Source organism: Xyrauchen texanus, chromosome 44, assembly GCF_025860055.1.
Source record: "Xyrauchen texanus isolate HMW12.3.18 chromosome 44, RBS_HiC_50CHRs, whole genome shotgun sequence".
NCBI lineage: Eukaryota > Metazoa > Chordata > Actinopteri > Cypriniformes > Catostomidae > Xyrauchen > Xyrauchen texanus.
In genome coordinates this window covers 24,716,672-24,737,201 of record NC_068319.1, presented here as the reverse complement: position 1 = coordinate 24,737,201, position 20,530 = coordinate 24,716,672, and the positions used below count along the sequence as shown (strand labels likewise).

Sequence of the window (20,530 nt, the reverse complement as noted above, 5' to 3'; positions counted from 1 at the left end):
ATACATTACGAGATTACCTAAATTGTGGATAGTCTGCTCTAAAATATCAAACATGTTGAATATCCTACAACTAGAAGGAATTGTAGTCTTATAGATAGAAATCAAATATGGTACCAATCATTTACTTCAAAATATTCTGTGAATCTTGGAAATTCCAACTGGTCCAAAATCTGCAGACTGGAGCCGACAAGTGTCGCTCAGCACAGACGAGTATGACTTGCAAATTAGGGCTAAATCAACCTATGAATGGCTAACTTACAGTTGTTTCTGCATATTAAGCTGCGATAAGAGAAAGTAGTTTAGCATCGAAAAAATTACAGAAATCACCTTTTAAGGGGATAATGGCATGTGCTAGGCATGTCATAAAATATCGATTATTGATCAGCATCGATATATAGCTGACATTTAAATTAGAAGCCTAAATTGCGTGCCTTACAATTCACTGTCAGTTGTCGTAATAGCGTTAGGAGACCACAAGATGGTGATGTAACATTTACTGAAGTAGGTTGCAAGGCACAGGTATCACAACATAGTACACTTATTTTAAAGCTCCTTAAACAGGATGCATATACACCAAAGTTACAAAGGTTTTTGCACTTCTTCCAGATTTAAAGTGACGTGGATAAGTTTGCAGGTTAGTGTATGAAACTGGTTTAACTTCGCAAACTGAATGATTAGATATTATGCAATTTTTCTGTATGTATCTTTGAAGAGGTTTCATTCAAACTGTTAAACTACAAAAATACATACTTGTAACTGATAATACATTGTGTAGGCTAGAGTAAATAATCTTTGTCCTTTTGATAATGATCTGGGTCAAATTTAATGGAAACTAACTATGTGTGTTGCGATCTGTGGCGCTGCAAAATTTTAAGCAGCCTACGGAGACGGCGAGCCCCTGCTGTGTATGGACCTTCATAGAAAATAATTATTTGAAGTTTTAGAACACGCCATGTCATCCGCCAGTCATGTCCGGTTTGCAACCTCTTTAAATATACTATGCCGCTCACACTTAACCAAAGAAGTGTTGAGAAATATATTTGTAAACACAAAGACGTACAATGGGCAGCCCTATTTATATCTTAAAAAATCCCAATATGTATCGATAATTATCTTGAAAATCTTCCAATTCTCAATGTGTAAAAAAGGCTTTGATCACAAGCCTAGCATGCATGCATTTAGATATAGGTCACATGACCAGATATCAGATACATATCAGATTCAGAAACACATTTAAAATTGACCCAAATCTGATGTAAAAAAAATTCAGATCTTATAAATATTTTTGCTATTTAGATGCATTCATCAAGATCCAATAAGTGACAGAAATCAGTGAAAAAAATCTGCATTTGTTGTCCTTGTATATGCAGTCTGAGATTCCGTCAGTCATTTACTGGCTTCAGGAGCATCTCCGCAGGCAGCTCAGAACACAAAGACCTCACTGATTATAAGCTTGTAGTGTTAAGCTTATTAGAGGCTTTAGGTATCTCCATGCTCTCTGCTGGCAATGCCAGTGTCAAATCCAAGTCTCTGAAACAGCAAATGTGTCCTAGAGAGTCTGTTGCTCTCACTTTCTCAACTTATGAAAGCTTTGTTTTTTTTCTGTACTAAACAGTGTTGGAGTAAATAACTAAAAGTAGTGGCACTAATTACTTTACTAGGTTTATTTAGTAGCGTGACAGTTTTCATAATGGTAAAACTTTTCCAGTAACAAACTACTTTCCAAAAAAGCAGAAGCATGAGAAAATCTTTATTTTCGTGACATTCTATGATGCATGCAGAAGACAATTATCAAGCAAATTGAGGCAGTAACACTTTCATCAGCCTTTACACCTTGTGAAAATTATGTTACTGTGGCGACATTATTGCAAAATGATATTATGTGGTTCCTTGCGCGTATTCCTACAGTTTAGAGGTGATGCTAAAAGCAAGTAAAATTTTCTCCCAAACAGATGGGTTTTAAGGATAGTGCTTTGTCTAGATTTAAATAAACAAAACCTATTTTTCTACCCTAAACCTTAAACTTAAACCTAACAAATAGTGTCATTAAAAGCATAGATTTCCATTAAAAATGCAATTACTGAAGCAATCCCATTATTTTATGTTGATTCTGTGACACTCATCAGGACCCAGAGCCCGGTCTTTTGCATCATAAGTGCAACATCCCAACTGCAAAAGGCAAAGCTACCAACACCTTGATCTATCAGGCTACATCCACACTAATAAGTAAAATCAAAGTAACGGCCCTTGTTATAATGGCACTGATACATTGTACAACCTTCACATTGCATTCCTTTGAAGGCAACAGGAAGTTTTCTCGGAAATGGTGTCCGGCAAAATAACACAAGGCCAATTGCGTTTCAGACCGTACATGCAACTGAGATTTATTGAATGCGCAATAAGGGGATTTAAAGGTTTTCAAACGTTTCATTGTGAACGAGCATTTTGAAAATGAAACGGTGTTTTCAAATGTATCCAGATTAATGTAGGCCTACAATTGAACCTCTGTATTACATAACCAACTACATTTACAAGTTTGTTTGGGCGTGATCATAGTGAACGGTAGCTCAACTAAGGCTACATCTAGGCTATCACCTTACAAGTCATGTGCTTGAATAAAAGTGTTTATATGTCATTCCATAGCATTGTGTGAGGAACAGGGTGAAAAGTATGTGTTGATGAACTGATAATTTGCCATTTTACTTTTTGATTTGTGTAAAAGGGAATAAAAGTCATAGTGCCTCTAGTGTAGGGCTGCAACTAACGATTATTTTGATAATCGACTAATCGAATGATTAATCAACTATTCGGGCGATTATTGCAACTGTAAATCATTAGCTCTTAGCAGAAAAATCATCATTCTAATGTTAAGTCCAATGAGATCAAATTACTATTTGACAGTGAAAGTATTTGTCGACAATTTTTTGTTGTCGATAATTTCAACTAATCATTTCAGCCCTACATTAGTGTATGTTTGATATAGTAACATGATTCCATATGAAGTTAAGAAATTATGTATATAGTGTTTAAATATGTTGATGTAAATAGTTGAACTTTTTTTACTTTAAAAATGTAGTTGCTTGTAACTTGAAAGCTACAGCTTCGAAATAGCTTCCACATTTTAGGTACCACAGCATAGTGTACCCGCTAATTTCAGGACACAATAAGACAGTTTCCATTAACCGAGTCAGTCACACTTTGTAAGCATCCAGTCGAGCTTGGCTTGTTGTGTATATCTGATAAAATGAGGTGGCATTGTCCAAGTCGACCTCTGCTTATTAGCAAGTTCACAGCTGTTTCCTGCTGCAGCAGGTAAAGCGTTCAGAGACGGCAGCTGTGTGAAAACAAGTGGGTAATAACACTGCACTGCGTGTCAAGCTTGGCCTCCGATCGCAACATCTCTTAACACCCAGGAGTGGGAGGGAGCCCATCTCCATGGTAACTGCAGGAGTAAAATAATTGGGCATGGCCCAGATTGTCTTAAGAGGGATGTACGAAGAGAGTCTTTTTTCTCCCGGTGCTCTTTATGTTTTGTTTCTAAATCTAGCTTCCTTTGAGCCAGAAATGGGTCAGGATGATCAACTACCTGACTAGGTATCTAATTAACGACTAGTTGATTAGTGAAGATGACTATTGAGTTCAATATTTTTAGTAGCTTTGTTTAAATAGGATGAGTTTAAAGATCAACTTCTCCAAAAGGGTTTTAGCTTGCTAACAGTAACCATTCTAAATGCATGCTAAAACCGTCTCTAAGAATTTGTCTCTCTAAATTAATTTCCTATTAAGCACCGTCACTAGAACCTTGTCTTGCGTGACTGGATTAGCTGTTGTTATCTGTACCGCCATAATCCCATCTGGTTACTGTTACATCACAATTTTAATTTTGTAATTTGTCTGTATTGTAATAATTGATTCAAAGCCCTCATATAATACCTGTAATCCTTGTGCATTTCTGCCTAACTTGAATGTATGTGTTATTCCAGTTTAAGACTTATTTGGCGTCCAATACAGGATGTGCCAGGATGTGAGAACACGCAAAGGTACTTTTTTTGGCTCTTGGGCAAATGTGACCCAGACTTTGAGTGGTGACTTGTTCTATAGTCCTGGTTTATGCTCTGTATTGAGCAGGGGGCTATGTTTTTACAGTGGCAAACAGAGCACACTTTGTGAGAGGAGAGTTTGAAACCCAACTCAGACTGGCTCTTTATCGTGTTTACTACCTCTATTTGTACTTTGGTCCAGACTGCTTGAGCTCTTACACTGTTTCCCTTGATTCAAGAGGAGTTGAGGTGAAGTTAGGTTTTGTTGTCTCATACAGATGAAGAAGTCCATTCAGCTAATGTGCTTCCCAAGCAGCAAGCTTTTTAAAATGGCATTTCATCTGGAAAAAATTTGACAAAAATACTGTAGACTTCTATTGAAAATGTCCCCACATATAAAGTATCTATGGATTAGGATGCCATAAAGACTTGGGAATTGTCTTTTTTGACATGGGCTTGTAAGCAACCAACTTGCAACCATTTAGTAATGCCCTAGCAATCACCTAGCAACACCGTAGCAATGCCCAAGTAATCGCACAAAAACCCCTGACATTCCAAAAATATTAACAAGTATCATCAAAATGTTTTTTTTTTTCTTTTTACTAATTGATTTATTAATTGTTGTGGATATTCGAAAGCCATTTTGAATAACTACAATATTAAGATTAGTTTTAACTAGGCTTGGTATCTATGCCTTTTTCACACATCTATAATCATAAGAGTTTCCTGATGATTATCGATATATATATATATATATATATCATGTTTTTTTTTCCAAATATTAATAAGGCTGCTTTTTGCACAATGGTCTTTGTCTTTTTAAACATATTTCTCAACAGAACTTTGGAAAGTGTGAGCGACAGGGTAAATGGGGTTAGCACACGTGATGCATCTGGCGGATGACTTAATGCATTTTAATATTCAAAACTATTATGTTTTATTACAGGACGCGCACCGCCACTGACAGACGATGAGCTATGACTCCGGAGGCTGCACATTATGTAGTGCTACTCAATGCAACTAGCTTAGTTTTCCATTAAATTCGACCCAAATAATTATCAAAGCACAAAGATTGTTTTCTCTAGTCATCACTGGATGAGATTGTGTACATGTATTTTTCAGAAAACCTACACAATGTATTTTCAGTTAAAAGTATGTCTTTTTGTGGTTTGACAGCTTAAAGGAAACGTATTCAATGCTATACACTTACTATTTCATAATAAACATCATCATTTCTCATAGTTCAGTTTGCGCAGATACACCAGTTTTCATACACTTACTTGTAAACTCATCAACATCACTTTGTCCATATTTGAAGAAGGACAAAAACCTTAGTAACTTTTGTGTGTATAGTGATCCACCACAACCTATTTTGGACTGCAATTGTACAAATCCTACCGGTGAGGGCCAAGCGGCTACCAGATTCAGTAAATGTTAAATGTTCTAATTTAAATATCGGCTAATGTTAATACCGGATATCGATGCCTCAAAAATATGTCGATAAAATAATGTGCCGATCAGTAATCAATGTATTGACATTTTATGACATCCCTAGTTTTAACTCTTTGGCAGGGCATAATTGACCTGAACATAACATGAGGGTTCATTTCAATGTCAACTTCATAAAACGTACATGTACTGAGAGACCATTTACGAAAAGTCCTGTAAGGACTACTTGAAATGATCATCTTCCCAGCTAAACAAATGCCTTGAATGATTGATTTAACACAGTGGATGCAAGGTTGTGTTTCCAAGACAAAGTTTCCAAATAGCATCACTTTTTGACCGAAGGTAAATTTAGCATTTACTCATCCCTTCCCCCTTTTCCCAAGGAAAAATCATGAATGAATATATGAACAAGCACTTCAGTCATTTGGCAAGATCAGAGGTTCTCTTTGAGATGCTTGAGCAGGATAATCTCTGGCCCATTGTCCTTTACTCTTAAACAGTCAGAATCTTTTGGACCACTTCATGGAATTGCTACCTGTAGGAACCTGCATTTCCCAGTATGTGTTTACCAGAATTACTATAATTCTTAAACAGTATGCTGGCTGAGTCGGGGTCAAAAGTCTTGATAGGTCTGATAAAACAGACTGTTGAGGATTATTTTCCTCTGGGGCATGGAGAGATTTGGCTCTTTGCTATGAAAGCCATTGTCTGTGGGAGTCGGGCTAACAATACTGCTTTGGCAGTGGAGAGTACTCTTTTATTGCTTTAAATAGGGCTGGACCTCTCTGTGAGAGATCTCCGCAGGATCCCAGTGAAATCCGGTGAGAAGCCTTATTTGTTAAACGGCAGATGAGAATGGTTTCATCATTCACGGGTTTGCAAGCTTTTCACAGCAGAGGCAGGCAGCACGACTCCTGACCTTTTGTAGGCGACCCACAATGAGCTTACAGGTGCATGTGTGACTATGAATGTCTGCATCCTTGCCTAAAAACTAAATTTGGGGGCTTTTGATTCTTTTGAACTCGACATGTTGGTACCAAATGTTCTGGTACTCTGACATCGACCCCACTCTGCCGAGTTACTGGCAAGCTGCAACTCTCATCACATCTTTGCATTAATTCAAATTGTTACTGTTTCCTGTGGTACTACTAATAGCACATTGCGCGAGCAGCTTCAGGGACTGGTTGCGTGGAAATCGGGAAGTAATCTTGTTTTCATAATCGATGATTGCAATTCGGAGGTTGAATTTTCACTCTAAATTGAAATGTTTACTTCGCTGACAGTTATATTTAGGGTTGGGGTTTGGGTGTATAAGTAATAAAATATGCATTCATGTTGACTGATTTTACAACTTAAAACTCATTTGGCTCCATTCTGTGTATATATTACCTGAAAATTTTACCTCACATGTGATCATCCATTCATCACTTCCAGATTCATCCACTGGGGGCAGTGGTTTGAATTTTGGTAAGAACAGACTGTTTTCAGCTAATGGACTTTTAACTCAACTCATTGAATTCACAGTGAGATAAGTCTGCTTTTTGTCTCATCACATTCAACTTGGATGCAAAATGTATTTTGTCATGGCACGGTGCGGTCAATGAATAGTGTTGCAGGAAGTGGAAGCGTATGCAATTTTTCTGATAGAGAACTCGGCATTACGTCATTTATTCATCAGACATCTCATCCAATCATGATCTAGTCCAATGCCTTACAAGCTCCACTCAGCTGTTCCTAATGGATTTGTATGCTGTGTACTTCAACCCTCCATCACCCCAACACCACCAGTTTATATTGCATCCTACTGTAAAGCGTAAGCTCCTCTCTCCTAGCTTCATCGTCTTCTGGCAGAAATTGACAGTTCGAGCAAGAATCCTGATGCTGAACCATTGCATTTGCTCGGGTTTGAACTTTAGTGCTAACATGATCGTTGGCAATTTTGTGTGCTTTTCTGAAGGCTGATGTTGATTAAGATAAAGATGAATCTCCACCTCATTGTCATACATTCTTTACTTTTATTTCATTTTTCTTTGTACTTATGCATCTCTCTTTAAGTGTTCAGTGTGCAGCATTTAGCTCTTTGAAGAGAACATCTGGACATCTAAGGCTGGTATGGTTAATTAGGGGTCTCTGCAGTCAGTCACTGATTTGCCTTCAAACATATTCATGGTTTTTCACAGTCATTTGAATTGAAAAATTCTGAAAAGAAACAAGAAAAGATCTCGTCAAACCAGAAATGCATGCTAATGTTGTATGCAATTATTAAATTTTTTGCCATTTAATCTTTACAAGTCTCTGTTTTAAATTCCTCACACAAGGAATTTATTGCCATCATTGCCTCTTTGGTCTGCCCACTGGTGTACAGGCAGAATGAATGATAAGGAAAGAGCAGGACAGGACAAATATGTGGACGTTGGGACTAAGTTGTGAAATTGTAAAAAATACCAAGCAATAGAAAGTAAAAAATTAATTTTAATGATGTTTCCAAGAGTGTAGGTTATTCATGTTTTTGAGACATTACAGACATTACATCAGAAATTAGCATAATTCATTATGATTCAAAGTAATGGCAAGCATCATCCAATAACTGCCAACAATGTAAAAATAAAATGATATATTATACATTCTGAATCTATGTACTGAGTACCATTGTCCCATGTCTGCCAAACATGTTGAATGGTCCAAACATCATCTGGAGCCTGAAACTGAATCTTTGATAGGAAGTTTGTATTGAATGCACTTAGCTGCATAGAGAGCTATTGGATGCTCCCTTGCTCCCTATTGAGTAAATGACTTAACCTCCAGTGTGCTGTCATTCTGCACTGGTCTCAGAACAGTTCTGAATACACCTTATTTTCATCCTAACTCCATATAAAACCTCTGAAAGCAACATTTGAGATGAACCCATTTACAGGTCGACCAATAATGGATTTTGCTGATACTGATAACTAAGGGGGTGGGAAAGGCCAATAAATAGAGATGCACCGATTGCAATTTTCTTGGCCGATTCCGATTTCCAATTTTTTGCAAGTGTGACCTGCCGATAATTTATTTTTTCCGATTTTCTTTCTAAGAACTATTATTGACCGCATATACAAACAAAATCTACCTTTCTTCAATGCAACATTTTATTTTCATAATAAAATAAATTATTAAACATTACAATTTCCCCCAAACTGCACTAAGTTACAGGATCTTCTCTCACTTAAACAACTCTCAAAATAAAGTGCTCTGTGACTGGAAAGCGGTAGAAATAACAATTAACTGCAAATGAGTTGCTTTATATAACAGATGTCATTTCCCACTATTTTTATAAATGGACCTTTTTCTCATTATTACTCGTCTAACAAAACAATTATTTAGGTTTATGACCTCAACCTGGCAACCTACAACCCATTTGCGCTGTTGATATCTGTGCAGGCAGTAGACGCGGGATGTTAAATCAAGCATCGCTGGTAGAGGGGAGAAGAAGACTCAGCTGGTGCTCCAGTGAAGAAAAACTAAATATACATGTACATTTAACAACAGCTGGGTGGAAGAATTTAATTTCATATCCCGAAGCCATATCGACAATGCCCACGCCTTTTGCAATGTGTGTCGCACTGATTTTAATATCGGACACGGTGGGAAAAATTACATTACTCAGCACATTAAATCACAACGGCACATTTCTATAGTATTTAGCCTGCCTCTGCCATCCAGCACCCCGCTTCCCCTCTCCCGGATTTGTGTACCCAAATGTTGACAGATAACAGAACTGTGTGTGACATGACACGAGATTAAACAACTCGAGCAACGCGACGTCGGAAAATGACCACCTACTCTGTATCGAGGAAATGTATCAGATTTCTGATCCCTCTGTCCTCAACTATGGAGAACAGCTGGTCATCCAGGGTCATGAATTCCATAATTTTCCTCGTAATTGCTTTGGTCTTTTCGCTGCTCATTCCAAGGAATGATAGGAGAGGCTGCTGACTCGTGACTGGCTCTGAGCTCTGGCTAGCTTTAGCCGCTTTCACTTTTTAGCTTCTTTTTTAAAATGGGCATTTTCAGCTGGTGATGGTGTTATAAATGTCTAATTAGGTTTGTTGTTCCGAAAGTTATTGTGGTGGTTCCCCCACGGTTTACTTTGGCCTTACAATTATTACACATTTCGAACTTTATATATTCTTCACTCACAGTGAGGATCTTCCACGCCAATGACATGTTTACGTGCGGCTGTGACGTTATTGCCTGCGCCGCTGGCAACAAAACGGACCGGCTTGGAATCGGAAAGACGTGAGGCTGACCGGCCGGTCACCGATCCGGCCAAGCATGCGGAAAATCGGCTTATTCCGGTCCCTGGCCGGTCGATCAGTGCATCTCTACCAATAACCGATTAATCGGCTGAAGATTTGGAGCATAATGCAGGACTTTTAAGTATATACAAGCTTAAAACACATAGGGGACACTTATTTTGAAATGATGAAAAAACTATTGGAAATTATCGACATAGATTTTTGCAGATAACCGATAGTTCCAAAAACCAAATATTGGTAAAACCGATATATCGGTCTACCTCTAAACCCATTGATTCTCAATGTGAAAATGCACAGTTAATGAAGGAATGCGTTTACTAATATTAATGAAAAGAACCTTATTGTACAGTGATAACAAAATAACATATAACAACATTTATATTAACTCTTTCCCCGCCAAACACGGAATTTTCCGTGTTTTATGAAAAAACGCTTCCCCGCCAAACACGGAATTTTCCGGGTTTCTGTGTTTTAGGTGTTATACGGTAAGGAAGACCCCTGCGCATGTTTTGAAAGAGTACGCAACTCTTTGATCAAAGAAATAGACTGCGATCGTCTCAAACATGAAGAAGTGGAGTATTGGGAAGCTCAAAATATCAGACATAAACATGCCTTTTTATCAGCTTTTTGTCTGAAATGTTGTTTTTTGACAAAACCGACCTCTGTTCAAGTCGCAATAAAAAAAGAACAAATGAAGATAAAATAAAATCGTTTTTTTTGCCTAAAAGCAGAGGCTCAGATCTTTATTGTGATATATAGCATCTTCATATATTCATGGAAGAAAATATTCTGCGGGCCATTAAAGTTTAGCGGGGAAAGAGTTAAAATGAAGCGAAATGACCCACAGATAATGTTGAAAGTTATTCAAAATAACTAGCATGTTCTTTTCAAGTTTTTTCAAGAGAATAATGTCCCAATTTCCATATATGTGGACAACATGTTAATCAGCGTACTGATGCACAAAAAAAAGGAATGAATTGTTTTAAGCGGCATATCACAATAGAGATGTTTTAAAAGCACTTTTCCTGCTGTTTGCTGGAGACTATAAAATGACCTGGTTCTGTCTATAACCACCTACTTACATTTTCAAGAAATACAGACAATTAACTAAAAACTGCTTATTTTGTGGAAATGTATTTGCTGTTAGGTCATTATGTGGCAACTTCTTTTAAAATCACCTATAAAGCATATTAAATAAGGCTGAGTAAATACGGCTGAGAGGGCAGAGTTCCTGAAAGCTGAAGGGCACCGGGGCTTCATAATAATGGCACACCTGACCTTTACATTTGCTGACAAGAGGAAATCTGGGTTTGGCCAGGAGATTCATCTTGATTTCCTTGTAACTGAACTGCAGTGTGCAGCCGGACAGGTTTGTCAATTCCCTTGGCATTTGGATGTTGGAAACTGATGCTTTGGAATGCTGAAAGTCGTTGTTTTTACAAAGGTCTGACACAACAGGTTCAGAAAGGTGATAGTTTTTTTTTTTACCAAGAATGTTACCCGACAAGGAACAAGTTTGTCCTGAAAAAAGCTGTCATGGCCAATAGGTTATGTGTGACAATTTCCAGGTGTGCTATGTTCGTTTTAAAGCAATAGCTCACCCAAAAAATTCTGTCATTGTGAAATAAAGAATCGTATGTGTTGGTGAACAATTTATTTAAGTCATGGCTTTGTGGCTCAAAGGCAAAAGATGCAGTTCATGCGATATCCGATGTCCAAGTTCAAGTAGGCGTCTGTTAGTAGATTACGACAGCTTTAACTATTTAAATGTATAGCACAGACTCTATCTGCTTGACATCTATCCCACAGTCAAGCTATTCTCATCTGGTAAGCGACCTTTTCTCCAGTATTCAAAACGGAGCGCTGCATGTGTGGGAGACATTGTCTGAGATCGCTAATTAAATTCAGCTTTCCATCGTCGGCACACGTTCCTCTTAACTGACAATCCAGCTTGGCTCATCACCTATGTGTGGAGCTTGATGGAATTAGACACAGATATAACACTCCATATGGTGATACATATATAGACCTCATATATAGACCCACATTAAGTTATACTGCCATGCATGATCTGGCTGCTTTCATGCCTTAAGTGTTTCTGTTTAATCAACTGAATTTGGGGGAAAAATATTGCATTTCCTAGTCCATTCTTTATCCGTCATCAAACATAAGCACTCTTAAATTGACAAATTGTATCTTTTTTGTTATTAATTTCTTGTCTTTTTGTCATTTAAAGCTTGATTAGCTTATAACACTGATAGAAAGCAATTAAAATAAATTACCATGTCCTTTATCTTCATATACCCGTTATTCACTTCAAACTCCAAATTTGTTTTCATTGATAATTGAGTGTGCAGCGCTTTAATGCATCATACCAGCTCACATAAGAGTGTAATTATTGATGTTTGAATTAGAGACTGTGCATTGATTACACTTCTGGTAATGCCTCTATTTTAGTGCAATTTGATCAATGTGGAGCAGCACTAGCACTCGTCTAAACCTTCACATTCTGGAGCAGGTCAATATTGCGTGGTGGTCTTGTGGAGCAATTGTGCTGTGCTATATCTTGACAAGAATTGATTGTAAATGCAGTTGTTCTCATTGTATTTTGTGAGTTTAATATTGTTGGCTGAGTATCAATATTTACAGCTGTAAAATGCTGGATTGCAGCAAGAGTATGTTTCTTCTGCGAGAGAGTTCAGTCAGGGGAAGCTTGTCAAGCAGATCTATTACTGGAGTGCTGTCATTTCTGGCGGCCTGCAGAAAACCATGAATATCTGCTATCGTGTTTGTTTTTACTTTTACTCTCCCTTCATTGTTTTTATTCTTTCTTTTACTTTTCCTCTTATTCTTTCTTCCTTCCTCCCTACACTCTTGCTTTTGTTTGTTCTTCCTCTTCTTTTCCTTCTTTCCTTCCCTGCTTTTTAGCTTTTGTTCTTCCTCCTCTTTTCCTTCATTTCTTAATTTCTTTCTTTCATGTTTTGCTTTTGTTCTTCCTAATTTCTTTCCTTCTTTTTCTTTCTTTCTTTCTTTCTTTCTTTCTTTCTTTCTTTCTTTCTTTCTTTCTTTCTTTCCTTCCCTGATTTGTTTTGCTTTTTTCTTTCTCCTCCGTTCCTTCCTTCTTTCTTTCCATACATCCTTCTTTCTTTTCCTTCCTTTTCTGCTTTTTGCTTTTGTTCTTCCATCTTTCCTTCCTTCTGTCTGTCCATCGATCCTTCCTTTCTTCCTTCCTACCTTCCCTGCTTTTTGCTTTTGTTCTTCTTCCTTCCTTCTGTCCATCCTTCCTTCCTTCCCTGCATTTTTTGCTTTTGTTCTTCCTCTTTTCCTTGCTTCCTTCATTCATTCAGGTGTGCTGTTCTGCCAGTCACTGCAGATATATAGAAGCCATTGGCAAATTCTCAGGGCCTGCAAACCCTTCTCTGCTGGCCTAACATGACAAATAAATTAATATTTTTAATCGTTTCATTGTCAATCACCTTTTTGTCTATGCGTTTTTAACCGCTTCCACTCTTAATTAATCTACAAACAAATAGAGAAAAACAAAATGTTTTTTGAAACATTTTGAAGCGGCTCGTGAGTTTGAGCTCCACCCCCTCAGGCCTTCAGAATTTCTACAGAATCCCTCAACAGTGCAAATAAATGAGCAACTAAAGTCAGATTGTCAGATTCATCAGCCAATCACATTGATTTATTTGTTCTTGGTGGTTTTGATCTTTAGGATTTGTCCCGGTCGAGGCCTTCTAGCTGGCCTTGTGTGACGCAATCACGCTTTAAGTGATGTGCGTAATCTGAAGCGTGAGATCGTCATAACTGCCGCTATTGCCATTGAGAAAGAGATCCTTATGGATTTAGAAACATGACATGTTCTGCATGACCGTGTGGTTGTTAATATATTAATCAGGAAAGGAGGACTGATTTTCACTTCAAGTAAATTGGTAAGTGCTTTTTGTATTGTTATAGCAACATCAGGTGTTTTCTATGTGTAAATCAGGCTGCTTGAGCATTCAGTGTCGGATCAAGTTTTGAAAAGTAGTGCTGTGTTCCATTCAATTTGGAAAGTCGGATTTTACAACTTCCTACTGGGAAAAGTGCAATGGAATGCATCTTTAAATCAGAATTACAACTTGTAGGTTTGTGCAGAAATTCTTAACTCTGATTTCACCGAGATGCAGGTGCATGATGTCACACAAACATGTCAACACTCAGGGAGATATACAAAGTAACTGATAAACATTCACTTTATTCATATTCATATCGATAAATTAGTTTGTTTCCACATTGCATGACTTGCAGAAACAGGTGTATAAAACATTATAATCTCTTTTGATAATCGTACACCTGTAGCACAAATGCTAGCACTGCAGCATTGTTTATCAGTTGTGTTGATAGGAGACATCTCTAATAAGAGTCAAACCCCTGCTAAGCTAACGGGAGTGTTGCAGTTCCGAATATGAGGGAATGGAATGACTTTAAGGTCGGAGATATCAAGTAGGAATATCCCTCATCCAACTTGAATGGAACGCAGCATAACGGTGTACTCTGACGAAACAAAATGTATTGCAAGCAACATTTAAATCGCAAATATTATTAGATGGTAGATTCGTATGAAAAATGATGATTTTTGAATGTCTGTTTGGGAGATGTTCATTTCACAAAACAGTTATGGTGCAGTTAAAATTAAGCTTGCTTGAGCATTAAGTGTCATTTCAAGTTCTGGCTTTTGTGCGTGGACGTGTTTTTAAAATGTCAATTGGTATTACTAGTTAGCTGCGATAATAATATATGATGCCCAAAGGCATAGGGTGAAACTATTCATTGTGAAACTGTGTTTCTTAATGGCATGAATCACACTGAAGACCTTGACTTTAAATGCACGGCCCGCCGCTGATTGAAGCACATGGAAAGAGCCTACACAACCTCCAGTAAAGTCTTGGCATGATGCCCATTGATGGCAGTGGAGCATGAAACACATTGCTGGTCAGTTTTAAGAGTCCTCAGATGAATCAGTTAAGTGCCCACTAGAGACTGGGTTATCATTTTGAAATTGGAGAGACAAAAAATGTGTTTACCTTTTATAAAATAAATTATAAAAAAAATGTCAACAATGCAGAGGCCACAGTGCTGCCTCGATAAATAAATTAAAGTTTGATTTGCGCCCTTGACCTAGGGCATGTGCTTTGTCGGGGTTTCACAACAGATGTCTGACTGCTTCAATTAAGATGGGTGCCATTATTACATAATTGCATAGTGAGTAAAAGATACATATTTTTTAACTACAGTATGTTTCCAGGTTCATTGTGAGTAAAAATCTTGTTTTAAGGTGTACTTGCATTAAGCTTACACTGAATACAATACAAATAAAAATATCACATGAAATATATAAAAAATAAGCTATTAATGAATAATTCAGTATCACTTTGGCAAGAACAGATCAGCGACCAATTGTTGGTTTGGCTACCCACAATGGATTTAGTAACATTTTTCCCCACCAATACAAACATTTAAGTACAATTTACTGTTTTATAATTATTGTATTATTATTTTTGTAAATGGAACCAATGGACTTGGGTATTAGACAGTGAGTTGTCCAATGAAAATGGTTTTACACCATGACCAGAAGCAGTTGATAGTGACTGTGTGAGCGTGGCTGGAATTATTGTTTACAGAGCTGGCAGGTCACGGCATTTACTGTTTCCCTTCTAGAATTGCGTGCTCGCTCTCCATCCTCCCCCGCAGCGATAGAGTGAGTGATCTCCAGGAAGACGAGTGCAGAACTGATGCGTGATGCAGTACTGCATCTGTTATCTCTCTCGCTCACTCTGTGCCGTCTGGATCTTGCACGGCGCAAAGAACAACAACCACAGGGTCAGCGTGAGTGTGCGATAAAGGGAGCAGGAGTGTTTGTGGTCGCTCACTGATGCCCATTAAGGGGACACCAGATATAAACTGGAGCTGGGTCAGCAGTGACTCAACTTCTGCCGTGCACGGAGAGCTCCCAGGTGATGTTTAAAAGCATCCCACCCGGTGCATTCAAACGCACCGATAGGAGCATTAAAGTGGGTTAATCTGCTTCAGCCATTAACAGTCACACTCCACAAGCAGAGATCTGCAGCTGTGTGTGCACTGGACTTGGGTACAGAATTCACACATTGTGTGGCTTGTGGTTTCTTTCTTGCAGTTTTGTACACTTGTAGCAAAGGAATCATTTAATACTACAAAGAGTAACATTGCTTGAATGCCTTTTAGATATCGCTTTGTACTTTAAAACCAAAGGGGCCATGTTCTATACTTTTGCAGTAGCCTTAATCCATAGAGTCCAATTATGATGTTATTTAAGGTTTGTTGCATCTAGTTCTACAAGATCATTTTTACCCTTTTATGACCCTTTGGATAGAAACACACAAGCCTGGCCAGCATAATACAAGAAACACGGTCTTATTGTACATGCTAAATGTACATTCTTATGTCACTGTATGTGAAAAGAACATGAAAACAGACACAACTGAAGTTATACATTGAGGAGTAAATAGACAGAAGTTCATTTTGGCAGCTATAATTGTAACTTTGTTTGTTTGATTAATAGTGCAGTCCCAATGCTCCTTTAGCACCCCTTTCGTAAATGGTGGGAGTACAGTGGTGGGTCATTGACAAATAAGGTTGTCTAAGGTTATAAAAATTAGAAATCTTTTAAAAATGTAGTTTAAAACACTCAGTTCATAGAAATGTATTTTTTGTGTCCATGTTGGTTTTCACAAATTTGTGAAGGGCTTTTTTTACAACAAAATATTGATTTAATGAGTTCAGTTAAATGTACTTTATGGTTACTCAACATTAATTTTTAATTACTTTCCTTGCACAACTTCATCATTAGTTTCAAAAAAGTTATTTTTCAAGGAATATTCAAATATTTTGTTTTATTTCAAGAATATCCAGTTTTAGGGTCACACCAAATGGCCTCAACAAAATGTGCCTTTTTCATAAAAATGTCAAAATATTAATATTTAATAATATGACAAAATTATTTTAATTCACTAATGGTCTAAAGGGGTCCTTTCTAATTTATTTATTTTATTTTTGTCACATGAAAACAAAATCGCTACCTACATGTTGGTTACACCACATGACGTTTTGGTGGGCAAAACCATTTTTTTTATCCTATTTTAAAATAAAACATTTTCACAGGTTTTTTTTTTTTTAAGAAATATTAATAAGATTATTTTGTACTAATAATGCCAACATTAATTTTTTTCAAGAACTCCAGCTTATAATAAGAATTTTAGTTCTTTTTTTATTGTCTACAATACATACAATTTTTATCATCAACATACAACATACAATACATACAATGTTGATGAACGGTCTCTTTTTTCTTTTTACCCATAATAAAGCGTTAGTTACGTGACAGTTATGGGCGCTTCATTTCAAATCATGGAGAGGATATATATGGGAGAATCAAACATCTGCCGCTCCTTTTGCCATGATGACTGAGATAGATCGCTAATTATTGCTTTGTTCTGTGACATGTTTCAAGTGTGCTGCATCTATAGCCAACATTTGGCAAGCGATCATTTTGACAAATTTTGCTAGTTGAAATGTAATGATAAATTATTCATATACGTATCTCCGCTGCTCAGTGTGAACCACTAGAGGGCGTATCTCTATCTGCAGGGGTTTATGAATATACACACAAATTGTTTGATATGCAAATAGTACTTTCTAGATAAACCTGATCATTTATAGATATTGATTTCTAGATAACTTTCTAGATAGACTTGGTTTAGATCAAATGAATACCTACACTGGCTAAGAATTATTTCGCAGTTTACTTATTCTATTATTTCTGAACTTCTGGGTTTATTTTAATTTATTTATCATTTTCACTTGTTGACTACTTCCCCCCTCTGATGTATTTCAGGTCCATTTCTAAAATTTTCTTGCACACCTTTGTTTCCTATAATGAAAAGAACTTGGACTTCTCTAACAAGGTTGTCTTGCATTCTAATAAAGAACGTACAATTTGAATCATGTTGGAGTACATATAAAAGTACAAAATTTTTTAATTGTGAATAGTCTATAAGCAGGGCTGGACTGGTAATCTGGCATACAGGGCATTTTCCCGGTGGGCCGGTGCACTTTTGGGCCGATCAGGGGCGGAATGTCCATCGGGAGAACCGAGCGGGCCAGTGGTTTGGTCGCGAAACGTGCCGAATGGGCCGTGATAAGCTACAATGAGCCACCGTGTTATGCAGAACGGAGCACAAAACGGCACTGCAATATGCAGAAAAGGATATTGCTCAACAACATTGGTCAAACACCCCAACCCGCTCAACAGTTGGGCCAGTTGCCATGTAAAATCACGGCCCAATTTCTCTTCCCAGTCCAGCCCTGTCTATAAGTTTGATAAAAATGTAGATTTTTTTTTTTTGCCATATCACCCAGCCCTAGTTTACATATGTGGCCTGAACAACCAAATCCATTTACACTGGTCACATCTCTATGATCACATTGTTATCATCCTCGAATGCATCTTTAGGGGCATTTATACTTTGTAATTTCATGATCCAATAGCTGTCTGATCAGTAACAACGCATGAAGTGTTACCCCTTTAGATTTCATTAATGGTCTGATTTAGCTGGGGCAGGAGCTTTGTATTGTTAGCATTGGAGTATACAAAAAAGGATATGTCCCATTTAACAAATTTGACCCACTTTGTTAATGTGTGTCACTGTATTAAATAGATTTTCTCAATTGTACAGCTTGTGATGTCTGCACAGTTTTTTTTAAATCAGTGTAATTTATTTTCCTATGTTAAAATGATTTCTTGTATAACAGCTCAATATACAGTCAACAAGCATATAAGAAAGTCATTAGTAGGTTGATTTCACCTAAAAGTGTAATACAGTTTTTCTGTGGTGCTACCAAACATACAGTTTGTTTAAGTGCCCCATCCAGCTTGATACAGCAGCATTGGTTTGAATGGTGTGAGTTTGTACAACCATTGGAAGACGGGGGGAATTTTCTGGAATTTGTTTGAAAACAGTGATTATTTATTTGGTGATGCTGATCGCGCAGAAATTGCACACTTCAGCTTTTAAAATTGGACATGTTATTACATATGCCTTCTCACAAAGGATTAGTAACTGCGTCTCTCTCAACAGGTTCCAGATACATCAGTGGTAGTCATCCGAAAGCAGCCGCTGGAGAGAGTCAGGAAGTAAGCACTGACGGTACGTGACCTCTCTCTTCTGACTTCTTAAACAAGGCCTTCCTGAGCGGGTCAGGCTGGGATTAGGTGCAGAAATGAATGGTGCCTGAGACCAACGCACCTTCTCAAATGAGTGATCTGTATGCTCTCATTTATTCAGGGTAGATGTTTGACTGTTGTGGAACATACAGAACCCTTTCTCCCACTGCTTACTTTGGGAATAATTAGTACAGGGTGGTCTGGATACAGTTCAAGAGACCTTTTATTTTGCAAGGATTTATTTACCCTCGCCATATCAGACCTCTTGGATTGATGGTACATAGTCGTGTTATTCAGGAAGTATGTTTTACACCTTGAAGGGGGGTTCTGTGTTACATGTCTACATTGGATCCTGCAACAGTCAGTGCTCTACTCTGCGTTGGTTGCTTTGGATTGGATCTAAAAGCCCTGCCCTCAGACCCACACATTGACACAAACACACACACACACACACACACACACACACACACACACACGCTCATGATACAGTCTATCCACGTGAGTGTGTATTCCCATGCTGCCTCTCATATTGCTGCTCGTCTCTCTCGCACACACTCTGTTTCGCCGCAGTGTCCTTGAGAATCCAATGACTTTGTCAGCCTTTGCATCTGTCTCGATCAGTTGTAGTAGATCTGATATAAAAATGTTCATTGTTATTATTTGTGCTTGTTGCACATGGTGGATGTTGGTTTATTCTATATAACAGGTTAGTGAACCATGTACTTTTTGGTTGTCAAACATTTTAGACCTCTCTCAGAGCAGCCATAATAAAAAAAAAAAAAATCTGTTAATTTTCATTTTATTATTATCATAATATCATATTTTTAACCTATGGCATTTTATTTCACATTTTATCATATTTTTAATAATTGTATTTTTAGTTTTATTATTGTCATCATATCTTTGAACTTTTAGTTTTTTATTTATTTTTACTTTGGTTTTATTTGTGGAACAGTAGATTTCTGTTTGCGGGTTGTCCCTGTTTAGGGACTCAGTGTCCGTTTTTTTTATTGCATTTTTCCAAAATCTACGTCTAATCCGAAATAACCATCTGATGCTCTCTCTCTCCCTCTCTGTCTCTCTCTCTCTCTCTCTCTCTCTCTCTCTCTCTCTCTCTCTCTCTCTCTCTCTCTCTCTCTCTCTCTCTCTCTCTCTCTCTCTCGTCCCTCTGGTCTCATATATGTTTTTCATCATTTTGGGATGCATTTTGTATTGTGCTTTTAAAGGGCTGTTCAGTGGAATACACAAACACGAGCTGGAGATTGCACTCTGCTCTGCCAGCAGCTGCTTGAATTTTTTATTAAAACTGTGAAGTGCTGAGACTCCTGTGGCTTGTGGAAACATTTTGCACGCACAAATTAGGCATTGAAATGTGCTTACGCAATTTCCCACGCACATATCGGAATTTAGAAAAAATAAACTTGGCATAAATACGTACGCACTGTCCACACACTCTTTACTGTGCTTACACACTCTTGGTGTGTGTGCATTGGCGACTT

The 20,530-nt window shown here is 37.6% G+C and overlaps 1 protein-coding gene across 6 annotated transcripts in view; it reads left to right on the top strand.

The window, feature by feature from the left end:
• The window catches only part of strbp (spermatid perinuclear RNA binding protein), a 139,514-nt gene that overhangs the window by 32,668 nt on the left and 86,316 nt on the right, over positions 1-20,530 (top strand). For all 6 annotated transcript variants that reach the window (XM_052117709.1, XM_052117706.1, XM_052117707.1 and 3 more), the window contains exon 2: positions 18,946-19,014. The gene's annotated coding sequence lies outside the window, so the exon portion shown is untranslated. The remainder of the gene's footprint in view (positions 1-18,945; positions 19,015-20,530) is intronic.